The following is a 16,706-nucleotide window of genomic DNA, read 5'->3' on the forward strand; positions in this document are numbered from 1 at the left end:
ACTGTGTTGCATGGCATTGTGCTGCCTGTTCTTAGTGCTGTTATTGTCAACTTGTTAAAATTCTTTAATTCGTTCTCAGTTGTGCAATCAGGTCAGATGCTGACGAAATGAAGAGCATAAAGCCACTGGTTCAAATCTTCATTTATTCCAAATGCTATTAATCTTACTAAGACGTTTAGCTTTATATCCACAGACTTAAATTAAGGACGTGAGCTGTTATCACTTGAATCAATCTATTTGATCTATTTTTTACAGTAAGTGCCTGCTGCTATAGTTCATATTTGTAATACATTTGTTCTTAGTGATGTGTTTTTAATGTTATTTCAAGGCATCTCTGTAAAACCCGCTGAGAAACCAACTTACCTATTAATATAATAAAACTGATTTGAATTTAACAGCTGTAAAATAAAATATTCTCCACTAACTGAGCAGAATTTTACGGAAGCTCTGAACCGCACAGTGAAAAAAATCATGGGATAACCCTTATCTCCTACGTACGTGAAAGTATCTCGTACGTACGAGATGTTTTCACGTATGTACGAGATAAACTAGATTAAAATATTACAAAAGTGTGCTTCGGTACTTCCTAATTACGACCTTACCAAGGCCATGGCGCTTCTGTTTGACGTCACTTCCAGCACTTTTAGCGAGGTAAAATAAAAAAGCAGATGGGTGGGCTTTTATTTATTAAAGGAGTGTGGGGTGGTTAGAGTTGGGTTTAACATCAGCTTGCAGTACCTACGTCAGGTAATGCCCAGAAAGTCAGTCACGAAATGCCCATCGTATACCCCGTTACACTGTGGTTAAGATTAGGCTTGTGGGAGGGTAACGGTTTAGTTACGTGCTTTTTATGTTTACAGGTATTCGTCTGCACACTCGTACGGAGCAACTGAAGAGATCTGGTGTTTTTTTCTTCCTGGGAAACAATTTCGTGCGTACAACTTACTATAGCCTGCGCACCAGGCACTTTTAAGGTCGCATCTGCCAATACTGCGTGTGCACCGCATTCTTTCAGATGAGCACCAAATGCCATCGCGTGCTACTGTACATCATTTTCTGGAAACAGGACATATCATTGAACAGTCTGATGTTTTCCTCATACAGTTACAGTCCACAGAAATTAATATTGGCAAGTTTATAAAATCAGGCTATGCATTCAAGCCCAGATCGTTAAATCCGCGAAGCAGCACCGCTAACCAATGCACTAATTTATAGTAAAAGGAAATTACATTAGTTAGCCATTTACTTTCTAGCCCGCAGCTTGTTATTCGCACAAGTTACAAAAGGAATTCATATTTCACGTATTTACTGCGTATGAAGTTTATCCAGTCCAATGCGGGTTCAACTGGCCAACCTGGCACACTGGGTCATCCGTTGCATTGTGCAAAATGAACTGCGATCTTTAAAAGTACAGCAGAGATCTAAATCGTGTTGCTGCCGTTTTTATTGTCACGTTTTTGACAGGATGGATCACTAAGTTAAATTGCAGGTAATACTTGCTTAGCCTAAATGTAGGTACACTTGGTATATTAATTGTCTAACTTATGATGTCATTGTGTTTACGGTAATGGGAAAAAATAAAGACATCTTCTTTCAGTTTTATTACATATCAGAGGCACGGAGGGTTATTTAACCTGATTGCCCCTTAAACAGCGGAGTCCGACTTGTTGCTAATATGGGAATGTGTAAACTTTGCTAGAAAAAAAGGACTTGTATCCGCATTTGGGTGTCAAAATCTAACTGCAGTCTCTCTTGTTACAGAACTGTAAAATGAAGGTGAGCCAAACTGATTTAACAATTTAGAGTGTGACTTCAATATTACAATCAGTCTTGTGCCGTTTATATGAAGACAGATGTATGCTAAATTTACTAGTCAGTTTGACTATACTCGGGTTGGTCTGGGCAAAATTCAACTGCATTTAACAAAAATATATCTAAATATTATATATATACATAATATATATATATATATATATATATATATATATATATATATATATATATATATATATATATATATATATATATATATATATATATATATATATATATATATATATATATATATATATATATATATATATATATATATATATATATATATATATATATGTATATGTGTATATATATATATATATATATATATATGTATATGTATATATATATATATATATATGTGGCAGAAAAGTAATGAGACTGATTTTTTATTTACCAAAGTTTTTATTTTTTCAAACATCAATGTTATCCCCTTCAAAGTAGTTCCCTTGGGCAGCTACACACCGATGGAGACGTTGTTCCCACTGTTGGTAGCAGCGCTGAAAGTCTTCAACCGGTATGGTCTTCAGCATGTCCGTTACACTCTTTTGGATGTTTTCTAAAGTCCCGAAATGACGTTCTTTGAGGACATTTTTCAGTTTAGGAAAAAGGAAAAAGTCACACGGACTGAGGTCAGGTGAATAAGGGGGCTGGGGAACCACAGGAATGCCTTCTGAGGTCAAAAATTCTGTTATGGAGAGGGCAGTTTTTCGGCACCATTTTGGCACAGACCTTTTGCATGTGCAAATGTTCAGTCAAAATTTGATGAACGGTAAATCTCTTCAAATTTAATTGTTCACTTAACATTCTTAAAGTTAAACGACGGTCTGATCTCACAAGTGTTCACACGTTCGATGTTTTCATTGGTTTTCGAAGTTGAAGTCCTCCCTGAGCGGTGTTCATCTTAAACGTGTTTTCTGCCTTCCAAAAATGATTTGTGCCAGCGAAAAACTTGAGCTCGGGATAAAGGATGTTCCCCATTGGCCTGTTTTAACTTTTCAAACGTCACACTTGCCGTTTAATGGCACAACGTTGCTCCAAATTCCGCTGTTCCATTTTGCGTGACGCACAACCAAAAACCCAACTTTGCTAATAGCAGTCACAAAAATCACGTAGTTAACGGAAGGAGTTGAAACTCGCACTGAGCTATGGGAAGGTACTGATACACGTGCTCTATCAAGGAGAACAGCGCAGCGTTGCCAGATCGCTTGCAGTGTTGCCAGTCTCATTACTTTTCTTTACTTATATATATATATATATATATATATATATATATATATATATATATATATATATATATATATATATATATATATATATATATATATATATATATATATATATATAAATTAAAGAGTTCCAAATTGTTTTCACTCTTTAGAGCGCATATTATATATCACAGTCAACTGAAAGAAAGTGTCTTCTTCGCATCACCGATAACAGGGCAAGTTAGTCAATGAATTCCCTTACGTTTGGGCTAAGGAAGTATTACCTGCCATTTAACTTAGGGATTTAGCTTGTCAAATACGTGAAAATAAAAATCCGCCGCAACACGATTTAGATCTCTGCTGTACTTTTAAAGATCGCAGTTCGTTTTTGCACAATGCAACGGGTGACCCAGTGTGCCAGGTTTACCAGTGGATTTCACTAGGATATTCAAGTTTGGCTTTTTAACAAGGGTACATTTCTTGTCTGAAAACGGCAGGAGTTACAGTGGGCTGATTTGGATTTAACTCTTTAGATGCACGTTAAATCACACAGTTCATTAGTTGAGATATGCGATCGAGTGTGCCAGGTTTACCAGAGAATTAAATTTAAACAGCATGAAATAGTTCAGTTTATGATGAACCAAGGTTATTATAGTTAACGAAAACTAAAATCAAAACTGAAACTACTATTAAAAAAACTTTTCGTAAACTGAAATAAAATAATTAACAAAACTGAAATTAAAAACTAAAACTAAACAAAACTATTAAAGTCGCTGGAAAGACTAACTGAAATAAAATAATTTACTAAAATATTGTTAGTTTTTGAATGAATATTCTTACCGTTAGTCTTTAAACCTTGTAAGTTTTAATTCTAAAATAGTGTCATCCACCACGAGCCGCCCTCACATATTCATCCAGTGAACGGTGGCTGTTCATACAGTATTTGCGGTGACAGAGCGAGCTGCGTGCGGGTGCGTAAAGCGTGAGAAATAGAAATCGATTTGTGTGCCGCCTTTCTTTGTTCTTGTTGTATATCAAGATGTAATTCAAATGGCTGAAATCAGAATGTGCTGGTCAACAAAATGTTTACCATTTGCATAGAAAAATCACGAGTGAGTAACGTTTCAGTTTATTTCTCAGGTGTCTGCTTTTTGTTGACAGCAATTCACCTGCCACTTCGCACAGGATAAATCGTTTTTACTTTCTCATATACGAAGTATGGAGAAGGTATAGTAATCATAAAAAAATTTGACCTCGATATTTTGATGAATCTTAACGCTATAGACTAACCAGTGTCCAACAATACTGTTTTTTGGAATTGTGTGTGCGTGTGTCTGTGTGTATACACGATAACTCAAAAACGCAACTAGATTGATGGATGAAGTTCGGCATTTGGTTGTTACACCATAATTGCAGATCTGTATTAACTTTTGGGCCAAATCCATCACCCAGAAGTGGTACTTTACCTGAACACATACTCAATGTTTTTTATTTATGCTGCAGAGTCCGATTTATTCAAGTTTACTTTTATAATAATTGTTCAATATATTATTAATTTGATTTGTTGTTGATGGTTCCTTAATGTACATATTATAAAAACATAATCATTGTCTTGTGGTTTACTCTTCAAATATCCATCCCCATATCTGAGTATACAAGAAAGTTGAGGGAGACCACTCCCGGTTTTTGAAAACAAAATGCCAATAATCAAGATACTGACTAGGTCACAAGATATTGTTACTGACCAATCACTTTTGCTTTAAAAACATCATTTAACAATGAAGCAATGCAAGCAAAGATAGAGACTAACAAGTGATGAAAATCTACTAATGGGTTTTTGCATTTATTCCATAATTATTAATTTATCATTTTTAATTCATATTCACAACTCAAAATACATATTGTGAAATTAATTAATTAACAGAATATTTTAAAATATTTGTCTCCCTTTTTTCAATGTTTTTTTCTCTCTCTCTCTCTCAAAATAGATAGTTGAAATATCATATTCTTTTTGTTTTTAACATCAGCTATATCATACATATTGCATACCAGGGATTTTTCCTGCCTTGCATCCTAACCTGCTGCAGTAGGCTCCAGGTTTTCTGCAATCCTACTCTGGATAAACAGGTTTAGATAATGTATATGTTGTTCTTAATCTCAGACACACTGTCTCTGTTGTTTTGTGCCCGTCCATACTCTTATTACCTGCTCTTGCCATGCTCATTATGGGTTAACTGTTCTTATGGTGGGCTATTCAAGACTCACCACCCCTAACATTGACACTGCATGCTTGTTGTTCTTTGTTTCCCTTAATACAGCTAAGTGGGGTCTGCACACTGATTCAAGTCCCAGAGCCCTGTTCTTCCTAAGCCCCTGTGATTTTCAAGAAAAAATATTTAAAAAATTATAAAATTGTGTAAAATCGTTCATATTCAGTGTCTAGTTTTGATTATGCTTGTTTTTATCAGACAAAAACAAAACCAGATAGTAAATCAGGCAGTATAGTAAGCTTCCACTAACATTAAACTTATATCCAAATCTGTTAAGTGTACAGTTCTGTCTGATTGTGACACAAAACTAGGCGCTCCATGCCATAATTACTAAAACTGAAACTAATATATATAAAAATAGTAATGTCTTTGTGAAATAAAAACTAAACTAAAACAAAAAATACACGATGAAGGAAAACTAAAACTAAACTGAATTTCCAAGTAAGGTCAGAAAAAATATAGAAATAAAAACTAATATAAAAAGGCAAAACTATAATAACCTTGTGATGAACACCATGTGGACAGAGGGCAGTGATATTCTTCCTTACAAGTTTAATCAACATAACACACTGCTGTTTGTGTGCAGACTCATCTCATGTCAATGGTTTTATTCACCCATATTGATACAGAGCTAGTTCATTTTTATAACTTTAAAAAAAAGGAAATACAATACAATTATTCATACATTTTTATTGAAGAAATAAATGATATGTTTAAAAATAAAAGTAAAAGATCTGTGAACAATGTTTCTCAAAAAAATTATACACACACCCATATTTATATGTAAACTGCTCAAAAAAATTAAAGGAACACTTTGAAAACACATCAGATCTCAATGGGAAAAAGAAATCCTCCTGGATATCTATACTGATATAGACTGCATAATGTGTTAGGAACGAAAGGATGCCACATCGTTTGATGGAAATGAAAATGATCAACCTACAGAGCCCTGAATTCAAAGACTCCCCAAAAATCAGAGTGAAAAAATTATGTGGCAGGCTAGTCCATTTTGCCAAAATTTAATTGCAGCAACTCAAAATTGTACGCAGCACTTTGTATGGCCCCTGTGTTCTTGTATACATGCCTGACATCAGTGCATGCTTCTAATGAGATGACAGATGGTGTTGTGGGGGATCTCCTCCCAGATCTGGTCCAGGGCATCACTGAGCTCCTGGACAGTCTGAGGTGCAGACTGGTGGCATTGGATGGACCAAAACATAATGTCCCAGAGGTGTTCTATTGGATTTTGGTCAGGAAAGTGTGGTGGCCAGTCAATGGTATCAATTCCTTAATCCTCCAGGAACTGCCTGCATACTCTCACCACATGAGGCCAGGAATTGTCGTGCACCAGGAGCCACTGTACCAGCATAGGGTCTGACAATGGGTCCAAGGATTTCATCCTGATACCTAATGGCAGCCAAGGTGCCTTTGTCAAGCCTGTAGCGGTCTGTGTGACCCTCCATGGATATGCCTCCCCAGACAATCATTAACCCACCACCAAACTGCTCATGCTGAATGATGTTACAGGCAGCATAATGTTCTCCATGGATTCTCCAGACCCTTTCACTTCGGTCACGTGCTCAGGGTGAACCTGCTCTCATCTGTAAAAAGCACAGGGCACCAGTGGTGCATCTGCCAATTCTGGTATTCTATGGTGAATGCCAATCAAGCTGCATGCTGCTGGGCAGTGAGCTCAGGGCCCATTAGAGGACATGGGGCCCTTGGGTCACCCTCATGAAGTCTTTCTGGTTGTTTGGTCAGAGACATTCACACCAGTGGCCTGCTGGAGGTCATTTTGTAGGGCTCTGGCAGTCCTTGCCCAAAGGAGCAGATACTGGTCCTGCTGATGGGTTATGGACCTTCTATGGCCCTCTCCAGCTCTCCTAGAGTAACTGCTTGTCTCCTAGAATCTCCTCCATGCCCTTGAGACTATGCAGGGAGACACAGCAAACCTTCTGGCAATGACACGTATTGATGTGCCATCCTGGAGAAGTTGGACTACCTGTGCAACCTCTGTAGGGTTCAGGTATCGCCTCATGCTACCAGTAGTGACACTGACTGTAGCCAAATGCAAAACTAGTGAAGAAACAGTCAGAAAAGATGAGGAGGGGAAAATGTCAGTGGCTTTCACCTGTTAAACCATTCTTGTTTTGGGGGTCATCTCATTGTTGCCCCTCTAGTGCATCTGTTGTTAATTTCATTAACACCACAGCAGCTGAAACTGATTAACAACCCCCTCTGCTACTTAACTGACCAGATATAATATCCCATAAGTTTCATTGACTTTATGCTATACTCTGATTAAAAAGTGTTCCTTTAATTCTTTTGAGCAGTATATATATACTGTATATACGAGTAGAAAATTCAGTAATCATATAAAGATGTATAAATGGTAAATGCATTTAACTAGAACAATACTACAATGAAAATGGCCAAAAAGGGGAGGTGTTAAAAACTATTAGGGAAGGAGAACACAAATATATTTACAGATTTTTACCTTAGTATTTAAAAAAAAATGTTGACCAAGGTTTTGAACACAGTAAAAGTGAATCATTAAATTTGTCAAAAAAGGAAAAATGCTATTTTAGCTTTATGAACAAGGTGCTACTCAGAGTCAAAGAGTTGTTATCCAGCAATATTCCATAAAAAATGTGTTCTATTTAAACTGATATTTTTCCTAATCTGTCCCTAAACATTTGTTCACTAATAATATTTCTATATCACCTTTGCTTACAAGTGTAGCTCAAATTGCTCTACAAAAATATACAGTCACAAAGAAAATTCAAGGCATTATAAAGGTAAATGAGAAGCAAAAAGAGGCGTCCTTGTCCTTTGTAATAAATACACTGCCTGGTCAAATGGCCTGGGACAAAGACAAACTTGCAGCCTTCAAGGTTACTGGAGATAATAAACCCCTGGACATCCCAGCATACATAATTATGGCCGTCTCACTCCAATCAGAATTCCATTTCAGGACGTTTTGTGAACTTTTCTTCTATCACAGGCAGTTGGAGTTGATGTAACAGACAGTGGAGACGCAGGGGGGCACCACTGCAATAAACTGGAAAAAGACAACCGAGAAAAACAGCAGAGGTTAGTGCCCAGTGCAGAGCTTACAAAGTGTACACAGTATCATTTCTAATCTATTACAGCCAATGCAAGTAATTATGAAAAAGCCAAATTAGAAAAGTGGGCTTGTTGAAGTTTTTTGAAATGCTTGACATTTGTAGCCTGGTATTTCTCTAATGGCAAAGCACTCCAGAGTACAGAAAGCTGCCAGTTTTTATGGTTAAACTTGGAATAAGAAGCAAAGCAACGTTTGAGAAAAGAAATGTTGTGAGCAAACACTCAAATACTCGAAGCCTTCTATATATTTAATAGAAACTTGAAATCAATTCTATGTGAGACATGCAGCCAGTGTAATAAGACCAAGACAGTTTTCAGAAGAAAAAAAAAAACCAAAAAGGCCAATACGTCATGATCACTTGGCAAAGGCACAGCAGATCAGAGCAGGGATTGAGATGGAGGATTCTAGAAGTGCCAGGCAGGAGGGTGAGCCGCTACTTCAACATGGCACACATCTCTCCGTCCTTCTTCATTAAGTGCTGCCCCATAACACGACAAGACTCTTCTATTTCACTGTAACTGTTAAAAACAAAAACATAGTAGATACACAATGTTCACTCACAGAGTTAAAACATTAATAAAGTGTACTCTTACTTCTTGTTCTACCTCCTTTCTTGGTTCACCTGTAGATCAATTATTACCAAAGTAAATCATCACAATAGATAAAGGTCTGCTTAGAGTAAAGTCTAACTAATAATATTTTTTTAAATTACTGTGGTTTTTTGTTGAATGTTGAAAGAACCCCAACTTAACTGTCATTATATGTAGCATCATTTTTTTCCTTTTACATTACACATACAGTAGACAATGTGTTACAATCTCTGTATATCTGAACATCTAATGTGATGTGCTCAGGTGTCGGTACTTACATGAAAACATCTTCGTTTTTCTCTCCTGCCTTAGTTTTGTTTTAAGTTAAAATTAAGTCTCAGCTCTCTCAAAATCCAACAACAAAAGCACAGTAACTTAAGAAAATAAATGTTATTTTGCAAAAAAGAACAATATCCATGTTTAGTGACTGCTGGGACTGATGCTCCTCAGTCTCTTGTGTTGGTGAGGATTCACACTCTGAGGCTTTCCTGTTTACAATTAAAAAGCCTGTTTTAGTTACTGGACAGAGTGAGCAAACATACAGTACATTATTCAAGACAGCAAAATATTACAGATCAAATAATAAATATGGGGAGGCTTTGCAGGAATTGTGCACAAATTACTACTGAAACTGAAAGCCTCAGTAGTCTTACCTGTAGAAATAGCAAATCTAATATGAACTGCACCTCATCTCAAATTGGGAATCTTAAAAGCAGAAGAAAACAACATCCAGTTGTGTCTCAGAATTTGGGTACACTGGCATCTGTTCAGCCACATGGACAGCTGGTTACCACCGGTCATCCTGTAGGGTGAAGAAAAAAAATACAATAAAGGGGCATTGTTTTTCTAACTGCAGCAATAAGACATGTTATTTCTAAGGAGCAAGCCTTTTCCATTATATTCAGTTAAATGTATGTATGTGTACTTCCATAAGCTTATAACACGTGACAATAGCAGATGCCCAGCCTGTTACTGTGCCACATCACACTTCTCTGATGGCTTTGGATATAAATTTTAAAATTACCTGTTTTCAGCCATGGAATTTTTTTCTACTAAATAAGGTTAAAGAAATCCATTAACAATTTGTAATGCTATTATGTGCATCCTGCTTTCTTGTAATGACTTAGTTGTTGCTACTCTTGTATGTAATTTAGCCTTCATCATTATATTTTGTTAACTTTATTATGGAAAAACTATTGCACTGATGTAAGCTGATATCAACATTAAAAGACAGATGGCTTTGGAGGGCACACTTTACACTTCGAGTGTCAGTCGTGCACTCCTAATTCTATTCCTAATTCGACACCTCGATTACATTGTTTTGCTTAATTATTAGCATGCCGTTCACTCTTTAAGATTAAAAATGTGGACAAATGTTAAAAGAAACACACCAGCAAATGCTAATAGGGTGTTACAAAATAAATGACATACATCCATTAATCCATTAACCCAAACACGGAAAATGCTGTGATTTTTACGTTTAAACCACAAGATTACGAAGTATTGCAACTAAAAATGAAAATCCTTATTGCCTTTTCCATCAATATGATGTACTTACAAAAAACTGTACATATCCATTATAAAGTTTACAGACACACGTCGCATTTCATTTCCCTCCCTCTTTATTCGACTGGAATTAAATTTTTCAGACGACACATCTTCTCCCAAGACGTTATAAAATTCAAAAGTTGCCATCTTTTCCAGTAAGAAGTCCACTTACAGACGGAGATAAACGGCAACACAAAAATGACTTGCAAGTAGTGATAGACCATTCGATACTGAGATTTCGAAACTGACTGTGTCGAGCTTTCCAAGCACTGGAGCTCGAAGCGCCGCTTTGAGGCTTGTTTCAAATGCGCTCATCGCGTGATTTTGAGGCACGCTAGCGCAATGACGTCATTGATATCTGCTCAGTCAGTTGTCGATTTGGTCACTCACTTGTCCATCGAACTGCTTTGGCTCAAAGCGTAAAAGCAGTCGTCCTTGCTACAGCGGCAAGGTGTGCTGACGCGAATTCAAATCTTAATTGGGGATCGAGTATGTTAAAATAAGGACTTTGTATAAGACAGTTATGTAGTACTTGTCTGTAAGTTAACAAATATATTTTGGAGACATTTTGAACGATATACATGGGGCACTTTTTTCCTTGATGTGGAATCGTGTCCACCTAGAATCTGTAACAAATTGATGAGCATATTTTGCGTAAGGTAGCACGTATTATAACAATCCAGAATCTATTCTACCCCATGTCGATCATATCGGAGAGGCTAAGAAACGCTTCACTAAAGTCGACGTGGTCTTTACACCAGTATATGCGCAGCACTCCTCGTTAAACGTTTTTACTATTCAGTGATTCCCAGATCTGTGGCTGATTTGTATTACTGATTTCCAAAAAGCAATGTGAGTGAAAGCGTGTGCTGCATAACTAATCACAACAAGAAAAAACACAAGATGGGATATTCATGACAAGAGCCTGGGCATCAGGGTGAGGATGTGCCATATCACCCATTATATGAGCTTGTCTGCCACCCCACAGTTGCACTGGCACACGTTACACTGGGGGCAAATGCAATGGAGAATACCGACAATGTACACCTTCAGAAGTGGAATAAATCGACTGTATAAGTACACTTAAAAAGTATAACCTCCATTCAACTTAAAATAATTAAGGTAATAATTCACACTTAATATTTTCAATCTGAACCAATATACTTCTTTTTATCTTATTGAACCCAAAATGTTTAGGTTGAGGCAAATAATTTAGAGTGATTGGGTGCAATTCATTTGTTTTATACTCAAGTAAATCTATTTTTTTTAATTGTTACAATTTAAAATGGTTTATTGGTCGTAAACTGTTTTTATGCTATTAGAAATATTATGAACATAACATATTCCAATGCTGTACTTTTTACATTTATTTAAAAATCTAGTGCAAATACACAAGCATTTTGCAGTGTAAATCTTAAATATACAACAGAAAATTATTAAACGTTTCTACAGCTTTCTTGAAAGTATGTTTTATTATGAGTCCTTATACTTAAAATTAACAGTTGAGAAACAGGGTTACTTACAGAAATCCTTTGTTATAAAAGTATGCTGCTGAAAATGACCAGACCTGTATAGCCACGTCCACTTGACTCGGGAAAGTGTTCTTCTTTTTTAGCAGTTGGAAAGCCAGCACGCTGGAAAGTTTGTCCAGAAGAATATACAAACGGACCCTCCCACACACCACACAAACAAACTAAAATATTAGGTTAACTGAAATAGGATTTTTATGTTTATTCCCTCCAACATAACTTACTTTGGTACAAACACATTTTTTTTACATTGATTGACATCTGAAACCAAATATTTCAAGCTACAACACTAAATGACTAATGTTAAGTTGCTTGAAAGAAAAAATTTCCGTTGAATGAACAACATCAATATTATACTTTTTTCAGTGTAGAACATTTCAGATAAATGATTAATTTTGTTAATTATAAACAATGCAACATAACTATTATATGTGTTGTTACTTTTTTATTTATTCTCACCAAACGTTACATATCTACATGGGAAATGAACATGGGTAATATGTTTATAATCATTCTCATTAAAATACACTGTCAAAATATATCAATGAGTAAACTGAGACACATTGGCCTTTAGGAAATATCAAAAAGCATGTGCACTGTCATTTAGGACAGAATGCATTGTTAACGTGACGCACTCTCTACTGACGCGTTGTCACGAAAAAAAAGAAACAGCACAGTCCATGCAAACTCATATCGTCCTTGATTTTTGAACTAATGATTAATTGTCAATATCAAATCAATAAAGTAATTTTAAGAAGATGACAAGTCTGCTATACTCAGTTCAATTAACGCTCCTTTTAAAAAGTTTACTTATACAGAATATTGTAGCGTCCCAGCCAGGTTGAAGCCTTTTCTTTTTTTGTTTGTGTGACTGTTAGTTCCGACTCAGTGAGGGCGGAGTACAGCACAGAAGACTGACAGCGGGGTATTGATTGATGCGGTAAGGGGAGGGAGGGGAGGGGGTGGGGAGGTTTGAGGCAGAACTCGAACCCGGGATGAGAGAAGGGGTTGGAGAGGGTGCTAGAAGTTTGTGTTTTTGGGGTTTTCGGAGGTCGGCGTTTTCTTCTTGACTGTTCAAGTAAAACTTTTGAGAGACTTTACTACGTCTGTCTGTTTTTTTTTTTACTTCGTCTTTTTTTTCCAAGCCTGGTGCGGAGGTTGCTACAATATAAAACAGAATCTCAATGATGCGGGCTCGCGAGTAGTAACGAATAATATGTGACACTGAGAAATTATAATTCTTAATAACAGGAACAAGTAAAAACTATGACTTTCCAAAATGGACACTGTAAACATAGGTATTTCAATAAATAATCTAGGAGGCTTTTGTGTGCATTTCAATATCAATTTCAGAACTAGGTAGGCCACCTGTTGTACTATAAACGATAGCTCAAGCAGCACTTAACAGTAAATAGTCTAACAGGACAATGACTGACTGAAATGAAGATGCTGCCCCGCAACAATAAAGGTTCACACTGTCATTCAGCATGTTTAGAAGGCACTGATTGGCTGAAACTGTTTATAGCGAATTGTCCCAAGTTGGAAGTGCCGTATAACAATCAGAAACGAAAAGACATATTTAGGCATGCTGGACAGTAGTTTGTTTTTCTACAATACAAATTCAGTACAACACCAGGTTCTCCAAACACACAAATATGAAGCTTATTACATTTTACAGTGAAACTCTTTACATACACAATATATTTAGGGGCATGTGCCCCCTGGATGTTTACGGCGGCCCAACCTTCCCTCAATAGCTCAGTTTGCTCGCTATCCATCCAAGTTCGAAATTTTTGTTAAATGGAAGAACTGAAAAATAACCTTTCACAAGAGGAGGATCAATGTTGTGAACCCCTGGTGTTTTTACTGACAGACAAGCGCAATGCCATTGAGCCACCTAATCGGGATAATTAACGAGCTCCATACAAATGAGCTACTACCACTGTTCTTACTGCAGCAGGTGTAGACATATGTTGTTTGACATATGCACATTAAATTGGTTTAATTGACACAAGAGTATCATTGTTGTATTCTCCTAATGAAGACGAAAAAATTATATTTATTGATGTATACTATATGACGTACGGTTTTTAACAAAATTAAGCGTTCCATAAAAAGGTTGCACAATTTAACTAATCTTTATATATATATATATATATATATATATATATATAAAGTTTATATATGACAATACATCTTTGACACTATGTATCAGACAAAGGAAATCACAGCAATCCACAATAACAATAATGAATTCTCAGCAACTACCTGAATTGTAGTTTCAGGCCGTCACTTACCTATATCAACTGAAGTGCGTAATGTCAATATGAATTACATAATAAAACTAGAGAGTTAAGTGTCAAATAGACTCTCACAAATATACAGTAGAGGTCAATGCCTTTGAGTGTGTTGAGGCTTCACAAAGATTCAGCAACCATTGTGCATGTCTACTCAGTGCTTTGAAGCTCGGGTCATGATGCAATCCCAGTGTGCATGTCTGCTCGAGACTTTGAAGCTCGTGTCATGAAGCAATCCCAGTGCGCATGTCTGCTCGAGGCTTCAAAGCTCTTGTCATGAAGCAATCCCAGTGCGTATGTCTGCTCGAGCTGTGCTTCGAAGCCTGTGTCAACCCAGTGCGCATGTCTGCTCAGTGCTTCTAACCAAGGCTGACACTTAATCACCAGGGCTTCCTTCTCCACTGCAGCGTACCTGGGGCTTCATGTATAAACGGTGCATATGCACAGAAATGTTGCGTAAGAACTTTTCCACATTCAAATCGCGATGTACTGTATAAAACCTACACTTGGCGTAAAGCCACGCACTTTTCCACGGTACCTTATACCTTGTCGTACGCAAGTTCTCCGATCGGTTTTGCAGACTGGCGGCACCCAGCGTCAAAGCAGTGCTACTGTTCCTGTGTGGTTATTCTTTATTTTCCTGACACGATTTATAAATACACTGTAACTAACCGCATATTGTTTATTAGTGTAACGCATCTGATTGTAATTAACTTTTAACAATATAATGGTCCAGGGAAAAGCCATAGTATTCCTACTAGTACTCTAACTGCACCTTCTTCTTCTTTCAGCTAATCCCGTTAGGAGTTGCCACAGCTGATCATCTTTTTCCATATTACTCTCACTGCAGCACTCAGAGTATTTATATCACTGTATCTGAGTGGGGAATCACAGCTCAGCAGCTGATCGGAAAGAGAATTATCAGTATACAGTTTCAAGAACACGCTGTCTCAGCCACGGCAAAAGTTTCAAAGCCTTTCCTGTACGGACCTCGCGGTTCAGAAACAGTTTCATCCCAAGAACTTTAAATGCACTCAATCAAGTGCTCCTTGTAGAACTGTTAGTACTTATAAGTACAATTGCCTCACTGTAAACTTGCACTACAGTTATAATATTACACAACCTGCGCCACTTTATAAAGCGCGTATTTACATATGATGACGATATCATTTTTAAGATGAAATGCAGCAAAATATGTTTATTATATTATACAGATAAAACTTTAACTTCATTTAAATAATCTAGGCTATATTCTTCACTGGGACTGACGTGAAGGACAGAATAATTAAACATGTACTACGAAGATATTTCAATGTTCCTTAAACGTTATGAAGAATCGGCGCTCTAAGCTTACAGATGGCTTAACGTCTATTACTGAGCTGATTGTGTGGCGATCGGTCAATTGGAGAAAGAAAAGCAAGGACTGCAGGGGCGGCCATGCCAATATATATTGAATATAAAACAGAAAGAGAAAATAACGATACAGCTAAAAACACAGCAGCAAATTTCGAGAAAAGTTAAACGCTTGTGTCATGAGCACGAGACGGCTATGCAGTGTCCACAACGGATGTGGCCATCCAACGTGCATAAGATACCATATTGACATTGGACTTTCTGTATTGGACATAGAGCCGCCCATGAGTACTGCTGCAATAAATAATTTCATCGAAGGTCGCACACGATCACTGCGCCGTGAAACCCATGTTTAATAACATGCTTTAACTATCATCATGAAAATAATATCACGTATACATCTCAGTATTTTAGTTATTCAGAGAGCTGTAATATCATGATTTAGCAAAATACCCGCGCTTCGCAGCGGTAAGTACTGCCTTAAAATTTTTATTAAGAAGAAAATTAAACCTTTTTAAACTGAGGGAAAATATACCAATAATTATTTGTAATATGACCAAGCTGTGCGCTGAGCTTACTCTTGAGCATGCAACGTACAGTTGGCCATGTGAACAGTAATCTTGTTTCAAATCTCACAGCTTGGATTGCTGCTGTCATAATCGGTTTGAATTTCATGGTTTGTTTTAATTACGACAGTATTTGTAGGACTTGTGTTGAAGAGACATTCAGCATCTGTCAAGCGTTGTAAGTATACAACTGGTTTCATCGATAACTTCACATCCAGCTTTTGAGAGTTTAAACATTCATAAACATCAAAGTGTCCACTACTGCCATCATCACCTGTCAATCTAAGATGTTTAAGAGGCATTGGCGGTTGTCGAAAGGTGTAAAATATTTTGCCATTTCGGTACACTTGAAAGCGACAACCAAACAATTCACTGGCAGCCATCAACTGACATGCAGATGCAT

At 36.9% G+C, this 16,706-nt stretch overlaps 1 long non-coding RNA gene across 1 annotated transcript; it reads right to left on the reverse strand.

Annotated features, from left to right (window-relative positions):
* Window positions 1–8,898: 8,898 nt before the first annotated feature.
* On the reverse strand, window positions 8,899–10,846 carry LOC120536225. The gene is made up of 3 exons (XR_005635069.1): window positions 10,569–10,846; window positions 9,664–9,812; window positions 8,899–8,938 (listed from the first exon to the last, which is right to left on the reverse strand). It is a non-coding gene; the product is annotated as an uncharacterized LOC120536225 (long non-coding RNA).
* Window positions 10,847–16,706: the final 5,860 nt, after the last annotated feature.

This window comes from Polypterus senegalus, chromosome 10, assembly GCF_016835505.1.
Source record: "Polypterus senegalus isolate Bchr_013 chromosome 10, ASM1683550v1, whole genome shotgun sequence".
Lineage (NCBI taxonomy): Eukaryota > Metazoa > Chordata > Cladistia > Polypteriformes > Polypteridae > Polypterus > Polypterus senegalus.